Consider the following 18,709-nt stretch of genomic DNA (forward strand, 5'->3'; position numbering starts at 1 on the left):
AGATCAAAAAAATCAAGATGTTTCATTAGCAATGCAACAAACAACAATTTAGTAAAAAAGAGACTCCAAATTTTGTCTATACATTTTCATTAGTTGTGGACAACCCAGATTCCTACATTGTATGTAACCTTCTACATGCTTCCCATGCTGTAGTTATGCATGACCAAGAAGAGAATTGCAGAGAGCATAATTAAAAAGTCACTCCTGCAGCAATGGACTGATGACAGCATGAACAGTAAATCAATTCTAGAGGAATTCAAAGAAAAGTCATTTGGGGGCAGAGAGAGGTAGAGGCCTTAATATTTTTTTTTTTTTAATAAATGAACTCCTGAAACATACTGTTTCTATAGTTGTTTGCAAGTTAAACCAAGAACTGGATTACTGTACTCTGGGGATAAATGTGCAAATATGAGCACTGGAGTTTTCCAGGCCCACAACCATGCGTGCATACAACAATGTATTTTTCCTGTGAACCTGTTAAAAATCCAAAAAATTATTTTTCCTTAGAGGAGAGAAATCCCAGACACACATCACCTTTGAAGGATTTCTACGTGGTTTTATTTATTAATTTTTCTCTCACAAACTTTACTTTTAGAAGTACAGCTGGCTATGTATAATAATACACCAGATCCTTTCCAATTTGCACATAAACCAACGGAGTGTATGAGTGAAAACAGTGGGACTTGCACTTCTGCTGATACAAGTGAAGAGTAAACATTTGATAACCTAAACCCAACAAGATATTTTGTTTTCATTAAATACTTGACATGAATTTTCAGTAACCCAAGTATCACAGAAAAGGAAATTTGGAGGCAAAAATGCTGTGGCAATTTTACTTTAAAGAATGTAGGAAAGCATATAATGTCCTTGAAAAAGACTGGCAGAAGCTGAAAAATATACAGCTGTTTCACCTTTATTTTAAACAGTAACTCTTTCATTAAATATTTAAGCAAAGTCTGCTTGGTCTCTACTTAGGAAGTCTTTCTTTGCCCACTAGTATCTATAAGAGCAATAGCTCCATGATAACATGGACAATGTTGCAACATAAATCTGATTAAAAAAAATAGAATTACACCTTTCATTTAAAATCAGTGGGTTCTCACATTTCTAATTATGCTAGAACATCTGTTGAAAGCAAACATGTAAGTCCCCAAAAACATAAACTCTGCCGCCCCAAATGAAAAACCTATTTCATTGCTCCGGGAGCGCAGCAGGCTTGTAAATCTAAGTAAGATGCACTGCTATCAGAGGGCGACAGAGAGCCATACTGTGCAAGTACAGTTTAAACCTTTGTCAAGAGTGGGAGTCCCTCCTAAAATGGCTTGGAAGATAGATGTTTCTTGTACCCCTTTGTACTAGGCCCTACAAAAGCCACATGGAGCCAGCAACTCCACAAAAGTGGTTTTAGTAGAGAGTAAAGAGAACAATGCTGTGTCTAATTGAAACTACATGGAATATTTAGATAGACCGAGTGCAATTACTCACACTGGAATAAGGCCAGAGTATTTGGTCCATCACTGCAATAGTTCTAAAGGACTTTAGAAACCAAAGAGATACCTGCAACATTCAAAACGAAATGAAGTCCCTAAAGCTGCTAAAACTGAGATGTATAAACAACACGTCACAGTAAAAGAAAGAAAGAAAGAAAGAAAAGATAAATAGTATGTTTTTAATTGAGCTAATCTCCAAATCTGCGGCACCTGATAGTTTTGGCAAATTCAAGTTCAAACAAGTACCAGAGTAATAACCCAGCTGTTATTGTTATTTGTAATACATCTTTGTCATTACAAATGTCAAAGCCTTTTAGAAAAGGCAGACAAAAAACCAAAGGGTTCAGGCTACACTCTTCAAAATGAAGTATCTGAAATACACACTTAATTTTCAGATGCTGAATGCTCTTCAGTGCGTCCTCACAGGAGCCCTCATTCTGGTTCACATCACTTTTTGAGCAAGTATGTATAAATTATTAACAGCTTTTTAACATTAAGAGTCCTTTGTACTGGAATAAAAGTGGAACAAAATTTAGACTTTCTTCCTTCTTAAGAGCAAGTTAAGACAAGTCCATTCGGGTGGAAGGGGAGTGGGGGAGGGAAGGAACGTGAGGGGGACAGATCAATGCCCCCCCCATGGTGAGGGAGGGGGCAGGAGCTGCCCAGCCAGGGTGGGGCAGAGCCGCAGCTTGTAGGGTGCTGCTGGCATCCCAAGAGGACACGGGGGTATGTGCCCCAGGATCTGTATGGGGTGGGGCAGGCAGGCTGCAGCTGCAGGCTGGAGCCACGGCTGCACCGGCCTCTTCTCGATAGGGGCCGAGTCAGGGTGGAGGCTACAGAGGGGGCTGCAGCCACCCTAAATTTCACTGTACCCCACTCCCATTGCTGCTGTCCCCAGGTGCCCGGCACAGCCCCAGCTCAACGTCCCACCTCCACCCACACACTGGGAAGAGCGGGGGCTGTGCTGGGCATGCAGTGGTGCTGGGAGTGGAGCTATGGCAAACTTTAGGGTGGCTGCAGACCACTCCATAGCCCCCGCCCCAAGCCCAGCCCCCGCCGAGAAGAACCCAGCCACACCAGACTTACCATCTGCATGCAGCTCTCCGTACTGCTGGGCTGTGCTCCTCACTGCCTGCATGCTGTACTGAGGCTGCATGTGCACATGAGCATTTATCAGCCAAATTTTAATCGGCCGCATCGGGTTGATTTCCAATACAGCCAATTTTCTTTATGTCAGTATCAATCCGATATCAGATCAATGTATTGGTGCATCTCTACAATTTACTCCAGGCTACTACCAAAATATTAATATTCTATAGAATACGCCACTACTACAAAATGAGGGGTTGATGAAAATACTACAGAATTTAGGTCTGACCTACTACGCAACACACTAGGATCCAACTGCTATGAACATCTTTCAGTGGTTATTTCAGAACAAATGCATTGCCAAGTGGGCAGTTTTGCTGTTGTACCTGACATTTTCCCTGCCTACCCCTTCTATGGTTTGGAACTCAAGCTCAGCAGAAACAGAAATGCCTTCCTGCAGGCAAGAATTAACAATCTTTCCCAATTACAGAGTCATGTGTGGGCTATGAGTAATTTTCCAAACATAAAAGGGAAAAGGGAATTTGCTATCCATATATTAACAAGCTAAAACAAGCCAACCTGCAGATGGAAGGGATCAAAATGTCTGTTTGAGTCACCTCAAAATTAATCCCCTCCAGGAATGCTTTTCTCTCACCATGCCCTCCCCTCCACCACCACCCTGCCCCCAGTGGAAAGCTAAGCTCAAAGAATGCGTCCAGTTCTTTTATATGATACTCCTCAAAATAGACCACAACCTCTTTTTTCTGTGAAATAATATATGTTCATTTTCCTCTCAACCCCACAAAACCTGAGAACACAGTACAGATCAGGACTGCTTTCGGACCTTTTGTCTATCAATCAAAATGGCATGTTTTGCCAGAAACAAACAATTCACGTTCAGGAGTTTGCACAGCAGTAGGGCAGCCTTCAGCACCACTCAGATGTCCCTTCACCTGGAATAGTAATATTCTTTCAGAGCGAAGAGAAGGCATGAATAAAATGTACTGTGATTTCTAACACACAGGGGGCACAAGGCATCTACATGGGCAATTCAAGCAAATGAATTTACTGCCCCCTGGAGCTTGGGACTAAGCCCCAAACTCAAAGCCACCTGGAGCTGCCCCTGGAGCAGCACAGGCTCAAGAACTGATACCTGGATTTCCAGGTCTCAAATAAAAACACCACAGAGAAAAGCAGTGCAGGGCATAGTTCCCCACCGTGCCCCGAGGCAAGCCAGAGCTGGGACCTCCAGAGATACTCTGGTGTCCCCTGCTGCCCTAGCACACTACATTTATATGCTGGGACAAACAAAAGCAGTGTATGGCTGTGGCCTGGGTGCTATCCCCAGTAAGTAGGGACCAGGGGGCGTGGGGGGGCGGGGACTGTGTTGGGGAAAGCTGTGCATGTGTTGGGGTTGGGCGGGTGCTGGTTGGGGATGTGGGTCCCCCACAGGGCCCACAGCCCTCACCCCCTCTCCCACAGCAGCAGCAGCCATGGGGCACTCAGGGTCCACTGCGGCCAGAGCCCCCAGCAGCATGGCATGGCCCTGATTGCCTCCGAGCCAATGCCACTTGTGTCACCTGTCACGGGACTGGCCTAGCTTGGCACAGGGCCATGCAGCTTCAGGGAGCACCGGGGCCACTCAGGCGGTCACCCAGGGGCTGGCACCGGTCACAGGGACCACGTCATGCCAGGCTGGGTCCTGCCTCCACGGGCCCTGGGCACCAGCCAGCCGGGCCAGTTCCACGGACCCGGCCCAGCACAGAACATGGTACCCGAAAGTGGCACCAGCCCCTGGGGGACACCCCGAGAGGTCCCATGTCACACTGCGCCTGTCCCGTGACAGGTGACACAAGCAGCACCAGCTCTGAGGCAATCGGGGCCACGCCATGCTGCTGGGGGCTCTGGCTGCAGCAGGCCCCGAATGCCCCACGGCCACCACTGCTGCAGGGGTCAGCTATGGGCCCTGATGGGGGGGTGGCACATGAGGGCCCTATGGGGGCACTTGTGTCATGCAGGGGGCTGTGTGCCATGGGGAGGGGGCCATGGACCCCGTGGGAGGAAGCCGTGGGCCCTGCGGGGGGGGGGGGGCGGCGCAGCCCATGTGCTGTGCAGGGGAACTGCACCCTGTGGGGAGGCAGGGGACCCACCCCTCCTGAGCAGTGCCCCCACACCGTCTCTGCACAATCCATCCACAACACCCACATCCCCAAGCCACCCCCACAAACCCCTCACCCACAGACCTCCGCAGAAGCCCCATACCATCCCAAACCTTACCCCCGCATACTAGAGTCCTACATCCACCCTGAAACTCCTTCATACCCCAATTGCTTTACACTTGTAAATATATCAATAAAAAACTGCTCAACATTGCCCAAATATCTCAATAAAACATTGTTCTCTGTATACAGGCTTACCCTCTGGAAAGAAAGGGGAATGTAGCGTTTCTTCTACAACAGAAAGGGGAGGCCACCTACGGCTGACAGAGATGTCCCTGCTGCATCTATGAGGTCCAGTACAAGGGCAGAGAAGCTGAGGCTTAGTGGGATAAGGAGCTTTACCTAGACACGCCTTGGTCTATTCTTTGGGAAAAGCGGTGGGAAAGCAGGGAGACACTTGGAGCTCCGGGGGGGCCCTGTGGATGGGTTTGTGACAGTTTTACAGGCATGTTGTATGGGATATTCAGCCAGGATGGGCCTAATATCCAAGGAACACACCTTCTGGGTGACAGCTGCCCGGACAGCAAAGCGGGGCACCCCATCTGGGTCTGGCAGGGGTGCAGCCTTGGGGCCACGGATCCAATGGGGCAGATGCTGTTGCAGATAGCAGCAGATCACAGCCAGGCAGCAGCCCCCACTTCCAGACTGCTGCACTGGGTAGAGGGTACAGGGGCCACTACAGGTTACAGCTGTTTCAGCAGTTCAGCTGGCACAAGGGGTAGTGTCCCCAGATACCAAGCGGCTGGGCTTCAGAAGCTCCTGTCTATTTGTAACACTCATATGACAGGCCCTAAGGCCCACCCCATGTGGAGTTACTAGTGAAGCTCCTGAGGGCAAGTAACCCTGAGCTGCTTGCCAGAGCAGGTTTTTATAGTGCTGGGGCCAGCACCTGTGCCAGCCTCAAGCTCTAGCTCCCCTTGACTGCAGATACAGGAGGAACTGGGCAGGGTTATTTTGCCCCAAGTAGCACAACTTGCCCCATACCAAAGTGTATATCTGGGCATGTGTGCCGAGGCAAAAATCCCCGACTCAAATTTGTGCCGTTCCTATCTGAGCTGCCTCAAGTGCATTTGCCTGCATGCGTGGACGAACCCAGAATGTTCAAAATTTGCAATTCTTTAACACATATTAATAGAGTTAATTTCATGAAGGCAAATTCTCATGGAGAAAAATAATTAAGCTGGTAAGAAGTATATGTTTGATACACCCAATTAATTTAATACATTTAAAACAATACATATAATACACATATGAAATATATATTTCCAATATAAAATTGACCCTCTGGCACTTAAAAGTCTTCTGCTCGAGTGACGCACATGACTTCAGTAACACACAAATCTTACAATACCTTCTCTCTGCAGTGTTGATGTGCACTAGCCAACTTCTGAATGAACAGAATTCTGAGGGGATTTGGGAAGAGGTCTGTTCCACTAACCCACAAAAAGGAAACAGCATCCTTCAAAAGTCAGTTTAAGCACTTAGCATGAACACTGCGTGCCCCCAGAGGTCGGGGGGCACGGCAAGCTCCCTCAGGCGGCAACGGTGCTGTCAGCGGTAAGCAGTCAGCTCCTACAGGAAGCCACAGTGCTGTCGGTGGCAGGGTGGGGGAGGGATGGACACGAACATGAAACAATGGTCAGCAACCACCCACAAACGCCAACAGCAGCAGCAGCCAGTAGCGACTGCCCACAGACACCACCAGCGGTGTCAATGGTGGGGGGGGCAAGTAGCAACTGTCCACAAGTGCCACTGGAAGTGTCGGCAGCACTTTTTTGCAGGAGGTGTACCACTAAGCTCACGGGGTGCACATGCACCCACTACATGTGGCTAATGACTTATAGCTACTACAAATGGTCCAGTTTCCTCCCATTGAAATCAAAACTAAAATTCCATAGAAGCAGGAATTTTTTTCAGTTTCAAGGCATCCCTCATTAACCTAAAAGCAGAAAATGCAACTCTTAGTTTTCACTCATTTCTCGATTACAGAATATAATAGAGCAATTCTTCTGCTGCAAAGAACTCAGAAAGACCACAACAGATCAGAATCTTTTTGACACTATGCATTCCTGTTTGAAATTCTCTGGGTTCATCTTGTGAATAATCTTTATTGTTTGACACCTACTATTACATACACCCTTGAAAGAATCTCATGGCATCCTGGTTAAGAATCTGGCTGGTATAAGCCCTAGCAAGTGGTGGTGGTACATACATCACTTGCCTGCAATGCAGCATAGGTGCAGGTCCATGCCACCCAGCTGTGCCAAAGCATAGCATTGTCATAGACCCCAGTGCCAAAGCCCCAAAGCTCCCATAGCCCAAATCCAATGGTTCCATGGGTCAGACCCAGCCTGAAGACCATAGGCTGCCCATCCTGCTACAACGCTTACAAGGAAGTTAGGGGAAGAAATGTGATCCAAGTTGAAAGGAGCCAAACAAATGACACAGGGGTCCAGTTCATAGATGCCCCATACCAAAGTGAAATACAGTGGAAAATTTTGTAAGTGACTATTTCACATCCAAAGTAAATTTCAACTTGCAAATATCTTCACTGGTAATGGATTTACTTTAGAACCCATTAACATTGCTTAAAATCGACCGCTTCTGGAAACTTATTTACCAAAAATCTGGTTTTGAGAATCTTTTTATTTCCAAACTTCCCCCTATAATATGCATATATAAATAAAGCTCTTTAAAACCACAGGTGAAACTCCAATTCAGTCAGTACCCTTGCATTTTAGAACTCCATGTTTAGTCAAGTTAAATGGCTGGAGACCACTGTTTATTCACCTACAGGTAAAGTATGTGTAACAGGAATGTAATCCTGCCCTGCTAAATGCTGAAATGAAGACAGGTCACTGAGAGGGGCTCAGCCATTTTGCCTTTCAATAATAACTTCTATAGTACCAATTAGAGTCTGTTTTTAAAGTGGTTTTGATAGTAAGGATGCAAGTTCAGCACCAACTAAATGGAGGCCATGAACTCTCAGAAAGGCCACCGAAAACCAATCAGGTGGTAATGAGTTGGCTTACTTACTCATTTTAGGAACTTAATTACATAATACAATCCAATTTTTTTTAAGTTTTATTTATTTATTTATTTATTTATTTATTATAAAAAGAGACTCCTATACAGCTTTTAAAAATCAGAAACAGACTGCAAATAATAAAACACTAGTTGAACCCACACTTTGCTGCAGAAGATTAATTTGATTTTTTTTTATTTTTATAACCTTTTGTCTTAACCATCGTCTTCACTTTATGGTTTATGCATCATTGTTTGTTCCAACTTCAAAAGCTTTCAGACCATCGTTTCTACAAGAGACGAAAGCAGATAGACTTAACTGAAATTCCTGACATGGGTGAGCTACCATCTCTATCCCCAACCTGGAGGACCAGACCAGGGCTCCTTTAGCCAACATTTTCACAGTTCCCTAGAGACCTTCGTGGAACTTTAACAATGTAGTAAACATTATCAGATGCACTGTAACTGGTATCTAGGCAACGCTGAATCTTGAGCATAGCATTTACTTGAATAGCCCTTCATCGTTATATCACTATGAATTGCGCATAGACCAGGGGCGGGTGGCAAAATACAGCCCGCCAAGTGCTTTCATCAGCCCGCAGGGCCCCCTCAACAAATTGTGCCCCAGCCAGCCCTTCTACCCATGAGGGTGGGAGTGAGGCACCCATGCCCCAAAAACATACCCTACTGCCTGGCACCCACCCACCCACCCTTGTGGGCAGAAGGGCTCGACTGGCCAGTCTGTAGTTTCCATGTGGGGCTGCTGCTGTAACAGCCCCCAGGATCTGCTTGCTTCCCCAGTCTCCTGCTGACTCTGGACAACAGGTAGGGAAGCAGCAGGGGTGGGGCCACAGCTGGGAGGAAGGCTGTACTGTGGGGCTGGGGCTGGGGGCATTGCGGAGCCCACGCCTAGTGGGACAGGGGGTGGTGGCCGTGCGGAGCTGAGGTAGGCAGCATGTGCATGTGAGGGTGAGTGGGGGGTGTGGGGACATCCCCACACCCCTCCCCCCACCATGGCACACAGCCCTGGCAAGTGGTGGCAGCAGCAGCAGGTGGGGCACTCAGTGCACAGACACCCAGCAGGGCGTGGCTCTGGCCACCACTGCATGTCACAGCGAGGGGCCTAGCCTCCACATGGCTGCCTGTATTACCAGTGCTCCCTGCCACCCATGTGCAGCTCCTGCACTCACACAGCAGGGAAGAAAGTCCTATGTGCTGGAGCCAGGTACCTTCCCTGCCAGGGCTGTGTAGCACCAGGGAAAAACTTCAGGCTCTAGAGCTAGCTGCCTTCCATGCCTGGGGCTTCCCTCCCCTGCACTGCAGCCTAGGGATGGTAAAATTTCCAGAACTTTTGAAGCCATGGAAAAAAATGGCTTGTTTTTTTCCCCAGAAAAAAAAAAAATGGAAATATTGGGAAAAATTGAAATGTATGCAATACTTATTTTCTTAGCACCCTTTACAGCTCTAAATTCACTTTGCTACTGTAAGAACATAAAATGTATTATGCATAACTTGGTGTACTCATAAAATCATCACGTTTGGTATATTTATTAAATTCAAAAGTATAGTTTATTCAGACAATAGTTACAAATTTACTAATTGACTTTACTTTAAAATGTTTTTAATTGTTACAAATGGAGCTACAAGCTTCTGAAATCTAAGTTTTGCCAGTTTATGAGAATTAGGCAAAAATTAAAATTGAAAATAGAAGAAACCATCAACATTATAGTAAAACAAAAAAAGTTATTATGTATTCTGAACTTTGTCTCCTCCACAGTGTCAAGCAGATACAGAAAGCACTCATTTTTGGAAACAGAGCTGAGAAAAAAAAAGGAGAGGGGGAAACAAAAGACTCATTTGATACAAATTCTGCTACATGAAACTTGGTCTAATCAGTCTCATTTTCTGAGCTATCACAATCAGCAGTTTTTGCTTCTTCATTTTTATCGTCTTCATTGACTTCTGAAAACTGTAGGTTTACCCAGATTGAGACAAGCTTCTCTACTCTTTCGTGTGTTAGTTTATTTCTTGATTTAGTGCAAGTATTTCCAAACATAGACCAGTTTCTTTCATATGCTGCAGACAATAGAGGAATCTGGAGCAGGCAAGAAGCAAGAAAAGTCAGAGGCTGTGTCATGCAAAGGCCTTGCCACCATGCTGCAGGAAGGATATGCTTGGCGGAGTCCCAGATTGCATTCTTGGACCAAATACCTGAAGATGTTCTGTATTCTGCAACATTTGAAAGTACCTTTCCAACATCAAGTCCTAAGTGCATTGCTTGTTTTGTAATCCAGTCAAATGCAGTAGCAGTGCTATCATCACTAACAATTCTGCCTTTGAACTTTGGATCCAAGAGATTTGCAGCAGCATGAATTGATTGACAAGAAAATTCTCTCCATCTGTTAATAAAGTCTTTCACTTCTCTTTCTTCTGTACTTGTAAGTAGAGACACACTTAGATTATCAAAAAGAGCTGATTATATCTGGGCCATTGGGTAAGGAATGTCTGACAAAAGTGCATTGTCCGATTCAGATGCAGTGACTGCTGAAGAAATTTGCTTCAGAATCTTCTGGGAGTTCTGCAGCTGAACCCAGAAGACATCCTCATCAAGTACAGTGTTCCTTATACTTCTGGGTACCTTAAAACCCTCAGTTACTACTGTTTCTTGAAGAGCATTTTTGGTTTTTTAGTAAATTTTCAAATAAGATCACTACTCCATCCCATCTAGTTTTACTACAGAGTTTGAGCGTCACTATTTTATTGTCTGCATTCTTTTCTTCCTGCTTCTTCTTAAAGACTGCAGTTACAAAACGAGTAGCTGTTACATGGTTTATAGCTTCTTTTGCTCTTCTATAGATCTTTTGCAGAGTATCCAACTTCATGATGTCATTAAGAAGCAAGTTTAGCCCATGGGATACACATCTTATTGCAGTAATATGTGGATATTTATCCATTATGATCTCCCATTCTGCTTTCATGCAACTTTCACTGTCAGTCAGCAAAGCAAATACTTTATACTCCCAACCTTCTGTAGGACTCACATAGTTTACTACTGATATACTCTGAAGTATGCCTGTTCTCTCCTGTTTCAGTGCTTCTGTAAAAAACTGGTTGAGGTGTTATCACAAAGTTTATGATTCCTTCTCCCCACACATTTGTCCATCCACCTGTAATTATTGCAAGACACGGTGCTTCACTGATTTTTCTTGCACAGACTGCATTACATGTTCATATTCTGACTCTAGAAGAGGCTTGCTAAAGAATGTCTGCTGGGCAAATGGTATGATGGTCTTAGTAATTTAAAAGCTTCATGCCAGTATGCATTTTCATCTATTGACAATGGTGTCCCAAAAGAGTATATTACTCTTGCAAGAGTTTGGTCAATGTTTTCTGGAACTTCAGGTCTCATCTCATCTACAAATGAAGCTACTGAGTCTTTTGTATACAGTTTGGTGCAATATTTGGTTACTTGAGGATGTTGATTGGGCAACCCTTTGTGATGCTGATGTTATAGAAGCAGCAGCAGCAGCAGGACTTCTGGGTTGAGAACAGTGGAAAGAGCTTCTTGCACTTTCATCATCATGATCTACCTCCTCCTCAGTTACACCCATGAAAGATTTTTAAGGTCTACAGGACATTTCTTACATACAAGGATGTGTCTGGTCACCCTAATAGCATTTGGAAATGCACATTTCATTTGACAGTATTTGCAAATCACATTATTTTTCTCAGAATAACTTGCAGTGTGCAAATGCTTCCATATGCTGGAAGTTGGTCGCACCATTCTGCTAAGGGAGAAAAAAGAAAAATGTAATTTAGTTGCTAGCTTACATATATAAACACTAAGCTACTGCATGTACAAATTTAGTAATGGATGGAGGAGAGGCCTCCTCAGAGTTAACTGTGAACAACTTCCCTGCCCTGCAAGCATCACCTCATTCTAAGGTTGGATGTTTTGTGACAAAATCATCAGGTTAGTAGGAATTTAATTCTGAATTACATAGGTTATGAAAATATACAAATGCAGCTAAAATATAGTTTAATATACTGAACTCAGAGAAATTTAAACTCTTACCTTTCAGTAAAGAAGTGTACTTTTTCAGGTCTTTTGTGCTGCTTCTGTACTTCTGTGGATCTCAGGGTCACAGGGCCAGGAGGTGGCAGGTTCCTTCCAACTCCAAAACCTTTAGACTTGCTCCGCCTCCTCTCCTGGGGCTTTTGAGCAAGCAGGGCAATAAGTTCCTTGTTTCTAATCTCTACAGGAACAAATGGATCCTGCTGCCAGTGTCCACTCCCAGTCCTTTGAGGCCTAGTCAGGAGGACAGGAGCAGATCCTCCAACCTCTAGATCAAAAGTCAACAATAGAGGAAGTCCACAAGCAAAGAAGGCACTGAATCCTCCTTACTTCTCTTGTGAAAATGGCAGTGCCCCCTGAGGGCAGAAATGCATCTTGCATTTGAGAGTTGCACTGTACTGCTTGTCCTCGGTGTAGAGGAACTGTAATAATCTGATACTGTAGATAGTCTTACATAAAAGTCTTCCTATTACATAATTATAAAAAAAACATTTGGGGGGGGAGTAAAGGGTAGCAATATATGAACACCTTGTCTTAAACATTTTATTCATCGTTCTAAAAGAAAATATTTCATAAGAGGTTTTTTTAAATTTTTCCAAAAATGTTCAATCTTTCCAATTTTTCGGGAAAAAACAAAAAACAAGTCCTCAGAAAAAATGGTGGAAAAGTTGTTGGTTTTTTTTCCAGTTTTCTTGGGTTTTTTCCCAGGCCTTCCTAACACTAGCATTGCCCCTGAGGTGAAGGCACCTGGCACCAACATGTAAGGCTTCCCTCCCTGCTATGCTAGTACAGGAGCTGAGCGTGAGTGACAGGAAGCACCAGCAATTATAGGCAGCTCTGTGGAGGCTGTACCCCTTGCCGAGACATGCAGCGCTGGCTGGAGGTGCACCCCACCAGGCGCCTGGGCCCCGACTGCCCTGCCTGCTGCTGCGCCATGGTGGGAGTACATGGGGGGGTCCCCATACTCCCCCAACCTCCCTCACATCAACACCCTGCCTCCACAACTCTCCCAACATACCTTATGCCCCACATAGCCACACATCCCCACACATATCACATATACCACACACACATACCCCCCACACCCACCATGCACCCCCCCACAATCTATAAGACTAATAACTTATTTTTAAGGTATTATGCAATCACCTCTATATACACTATGCAAACACAAATCATGACTAAAATATTTTTTGTAATAAAATTAAAACATGTTATAATAGGTGTTTGACTTTTAGTGTATGATTTTGGGTTTTTTTCTGGTTCAAAGGTGGCAACCCCCCCTCCCAAAAAGTATTTCCAGGAGGCAAGGGGAAAGACTTCCAGTCACAGAGGTTAGGGGTTAGAGGGTGAGACTTCTGGTCCCTAGATGGTGACAAGGAGGCAGGGCAACTGTCAAGGGGCAGGACTATGCATATAGCCCTTGACAGCTCACCAAAACTCGTTAAGCGACCCTCCACCCAAAATAATTACCCATTGCTGGCACAGACTGACAGATTTAATTCACATAGATAGATGTGAATGTTATTTAAAATAATAATAATAATATTAGTTATCTGTTCTAGTTAAAAACAAATGAAACAGGGAAGTCAAATACACAAATACCATATTTTTCCTATTGCACATGAAGTTTTCAAAAGAGAGTTGCCCAATGTGATTAAAAACATAATTTACTGAAGCCAAAATAATTATATTTGAAATTATTGATGTCTCTAAAGCAGAGATTCTCAATCAGGGTGCCTTCAAGGTTGCCACAGGATGCTGCTGTTAACACTAAGTGTACAAATATGATTCACAAGATAAACCCAGAGATTTAAAATAGGAATCCACAGTCTACTAACACTATAATGGCCTGTTGTGGTCTTTCAGTTTTTGATTACAGAAAAATAATAGAGCAATTCTTCTGCTGCAAAGAACTTGTGCAAAGAGGTAATATTTTGCAAGGGGTGCTTTGAGTCTACTGGGGGATACCTTGAGTCTAAAAGTTTTGAGAACAATTGCTTTAAAGCAATCTTCTTAATGAAGTTCACATGCATAGGAGAGCTAGTCTAATAATCAGGGATCCTGGTGTTCTCTGATTTTTAAAAATCCCCAATTTTCAGTTAAAGAAAAGTAAGCTCAAATCCATATTTTTCTGCGATTTAGATAAAACTCCACTAACACACACACACACACACACCCACCAGGGATCATGGTAGAGGTGATATCTTTTATTAGACCAACAAGATTTTTTCAAAAAAAATTCTTTAAATGCAAGCTTTCGGGCACAAACACCCTTCATCAGGCATTGGAGAAAAAATTGTAAAAGTTCTCCTGGGAAGAAATGAAAGTTCCTATTTCATAGGATTTCACAGAGGAGACAACAGACGGAAAGTTCCTCTGAGCAGGCATATAGTAGTGTTTCATTTTAATCATGGAAAACGTGGATTTGGGATTACCTTTTTTTTTTTTTTAATCCCCAATTTTGGTTAAATCAGAGAAAACAGGGATCCCTGCTAATAACGAAACAATGAAAGATATTAGGCTGGTTGTGGGAACGGGGAAGTTAGGACCTGGGAGAGCACAGTCACCTGCTATTTTAAATAGGAGTAGCAGTATTAGAGAAGACACAAGAACAAAAAAAAAAAAAAATGAAAAGCTTAGCAAGGAACGTAACATGAATAGGTCTCTGGCTTGTACAAGAATCAGTGAGCAGTACTTAGCGCATGGGCAACAAACTAGCTATAAAGAATGAACAGGTGATTAGGATAGGATACCAAGCTTTACACAGGTGCAAAATAGGTGTTTTTTCTAACACTGGAAATGTTTGGGGGGATGTAAAGGCATTATGTATTGTCAAGTTCCAGCCAACGTTAATATGCTGCGAACAGCTACCAGTAATTACTAAGTGGCATTAAACTTAAGTGATCTATCACTGATTTTACTCTATACTTACAAGGGTAAGGAAATATTAAAATAGAGTAAAGTTTATGAATATGCATAACATGAAGATTGTGTACAAGATATAAGAAGGGCATTCTTGGGAGGCCAGAGTAAGAAAGAGATGGAAAGACAGCCGAGTGACTGCTATGCTGTCCACTGGCTCCAAGGACTTCACATACAACATATAAGCAACTAACGGAACAATTAATGCTTATTGCATCTAGCTGCTCTTTTATTTCCCAATTTGCTGTTATGGCATTTAGTTTTAGAATTTAATAAAGGTGTAACCCATGTGGCAGCCCAATAGTTGCCACCCCTGCTCAATATCAGGGATGGTGTGGTGAGAGTGGGACAGGGCTTCCTGTCAGCACCAATTTACTTTCCAGCCAGTCCCTGCTCCCCACAGAGCAGCTCATGGTCCCAAAAAGGTCTAACACTTAACCGATTTAACTATTTACACTTTATTTACAAATCAAGAATAACAGAATAATAGGAAAGCTTATTTACAAGTGAACTTAAATGGCATAATCAGAATCACAAAACAAACCAGAATGCATTAGTCAACCCTTGACTCGAGAACCACAGGTAGGGTAAGTGGCAGCTTTCAGCCACTGCTGAGATGCTACCACAGGGAAGCAAGGTGGTCACTCCCTGCAGCTCCAACAGGCTTCCCAATAAGCAACAGACTGCAACAAGTTAAGCTCTTCTAGGCTGCAGCAATCAAACTGTATTAAACCCCAACCTGGCCAAAGAGGCTGAAGGGTGACCCTCTGTGGCAACAAAAAAGGCAAGCAACAGAGTAGGTGCCTGCAGCAATCAGCATGACCCAAGCACAAAGCTCAGGGACTCCATCCGATGACAATCAGCTGCAGAATAAGGGACAGGACTGAGTCCCCTCTGGGGCAGTCAGTGTCAGGGGATCAGCAGCACCAGCTCTCTGCCCCAAGCCCTGGCCGCTGATCCCTTTCTGCTGCAGGGCTGAAGGCAGGGCCGACTGCCCCAGCTGCTTCTCCCAGGGCCTTCAAGGCTCTTCAGAGGGGTCTCTGCTCCCTCTGCTGGGTCAGCTCACCCCAGCTCTTCTTAGGCCTCCTGTGTCATTCCCCAGAGTCACTATCAGCAGCTCCCCCAGGCCAGATCGGCTGCTGCTTTTATCCCCTCTGGCAATCCCTCCCTGGCTTGCAAACCAGCCAACCAGGGCTCAGGGTAGAGGGCCCCCAACCCCAGCCATCCCCTTTCCATGAGACTGAGAGGATTTACAACCCCTTCTTTCGATTGGCTTCTCCTTTTCCACAGGGCAGGGCTCCCCTGCTCTACCTTTGGGGTCGTTCAGAGTTCACTGGGACCATTTCTAGCCCAGGGTAAGTATCTCAAGCCAATCTGGTGAGACCACATTGGCAGCCTGTTACAAAAGTTTGCATTCAAGTTACCTGTCTTCACAGATAACCCTCTGCAAGATATTGTAAATACAAGATTTATTTAATGACCAGAGCCAAGCCTTTTGAAATACAAGAATCCCAGATTTAATTCTACTAGAGGCTACATCTTGGGGTACTCAACTCAGTACTCTGTCACAGCCATGTGAAGTTAAGCAGCGACTAAGTCACTTCTGTGATTCAGTTTGAGTCTTAAAATTTACCCTTTATTAAACACAGATCATAGAACTTCTCTGCTTCTTAGGGGTCTTAAGACCTATATTTTTTTTAAAAAATTAGATCTTTACACTACAGAAATATGCACCATGGAAGTAACTTAAGAAATATTTGCACACACCTGTCTAATCACTTAGCGATCTGATAACTTTTTATTCAACACCCTTTTACACATTACAAATAGCCCACTTGTCCCTAATCTCCACAAAAACCAAGTTGCCTGTCAGTTTAACGCAAAATAAAATATCACTTTTTCTTAATAAATGAAAATGTTGCTTAAATAATACTTAGCTTGTGTTTTACAGTTCTTAGTCTCCAAAAACACAAGCACAGCAGCACACACACTTATGGAGTTTTATGATATCAAATTAATCTCTATTGCCACACTTTTCTGGAATTTTACAATCAAAGTGAATCACTGAAAGTATTACAAAAAAACTCCTTTCTTCACCAAATTTCTTTAGATCTTATACCTTGTTTCTGGCCGGTACTTTTTTCAGTTACACTCTATTAATTTTTTGTATACTTTTTTTTTCCTGCTGCAAGATGCTCAAATGTAATAACTGCACCCGGAAACTGGATGTGCCTTTAGGCCACACACCAGGAAGACATGACCCTGTGGAGACTTTCCTAAGAATGCCAGGACCTTCTCCTTCTGCAATCACAGGTTAACATTCTAGGAACCTAGGTCAGGTAAATTCTAGTTTGTTTGAATGAACAATTTCTTCTTAGATAAAAAAGGTGAGCCAACCATTTCTGAGGCATTTGAAAGCATAAGAAAATTATTACAGATTCATCAAGGGGGAAATCTGCCACTGCTGGAGTGGGGGCTGTATCACTCCTAGGAACTCCATCCTGCAATTGCAGATTTTTTATTTTATTGTTTTAAAAAAAGATGACTTGATTTTCTACAAGTTAACCTGTTCATCTTGTTCGTGCCCAAAGAAAGAAAATCAAATAGCCAGAAAATAAACCCACTACTCTAAATCTTAACCAGGCAAACTAGGAATCTTGTTCTCATTAATGTTAGTTCTATGGCCAGAGGATATTTCAACATTGCCATAGTTATCAGATTAAAACCATACACTTCACATTTTTTAACAGTGTATAGCAGGGGTTTTCAACTGGGGGTACACGTACCCCGGGGGGACTTTGCAAGGCCCCAGGGGGTATGCAGCACCGGCACAGAGCAGCTGACACCACTTCCAGTTCCGCTGCCAGCACTTCCAGTTTCATGGCGGCAGGACGCACCACAGGCAGGTGGTGCAGAGCAGGCATGGAGGCCAGGTCAGGGCTGTGTGTGCATCTAGCTGATCTGCTCCTGCTGGGGGTCAGTCCCAAGCGGGCCCTGCGCGCACTGGGGCAGAGCTCTGCTCGCAGTGGTGAGGAGGTGCCACAGGATGCGTAGGCTCCAGGCTGCTGTGGAGCGGGTGCTGACTGGATCAGAGCGGCACGCACAGGGGGTTCCAATGCACACCCCACCATACCCATAAACCCTCCCCCACAAACCCCACACAATCACACACCCCACCAACGCTGCATCCGTCACATCCCTGCCCACACACATTTGCCCTACACATACCCATGGGTCTCTGGGGGGAGTCCCACTCACTACTACCCACACGCACCTCACCACAGATACTCTCCCAGCCACCCTCCCCCTTCACACATCCCTCAAACACAATACCCACCTACACCTACAAACACCTCCCCCAACAAACTCCCATACCCTATTCCCCCACAATATACAAGATTAAGACTTTATTCTGAGCTATTATGTAATCACCTTTATATAGATATATATATATATATAATGATGGAAACACACACAAATCAGGCCAAAAAAAAATCTTTAAATAAAATTAAAATATGTTATTGTGGATGTCAGGATTTTTGGTATATAATTTGGGGGGGTTTTCTGGTTCCAAGGTGGCAAACCCCTTTCTCAAAAGGAGGACTTCCAGGGCAAGGGCAGGGACTTCATTACATTAAATTTTAATACAACTAAAATTAATATAACCTACATTATATTATTACATTAATATAACTTGCATTAAATTTTAATATAACTTAACCAAGGTTGAAAAGATGCCACATTAGACCTAACGAGTCATTCAAAGCCAACTATCACTAGTGCTTCTAAGCAGCTGTCATTTGCTTCTGGCAAAGTGCTCCTTCAGCTGCCTATCAGCTACTTTTTTCAAACCATTATTCAAAATAAGAAACTGGACTATTATCATG

The 18,709-nt window shown here is 44.1% G+C and overlaps 1 protein-coding gene across 14 annotated transcripts in view; it reads right to left on the bottom strand.

Moving 5' to 3' along the window:
- Positions 1-18,709, bottom strand: part of TNS3 (tensin 3) — a 505,358-nt gene that overhangs the window by 321,106 nt on the left and 165,543 nt on the right. The window lies entirely within an intron of this gene.

Source organism: Crocodylus siamensis, chromosome 5, assembly GCF_052110815.1.
Source record: "Crocodylus siamensis isolate JL-2025a chromosome 5, ASM5211081v1, whole genome shotgun sequence".
NCBI lineage: Eukaryota > Metazoa > Chordata > Crocodylia > Crocodylidae > Crocodylus > Crocodylus siamensis.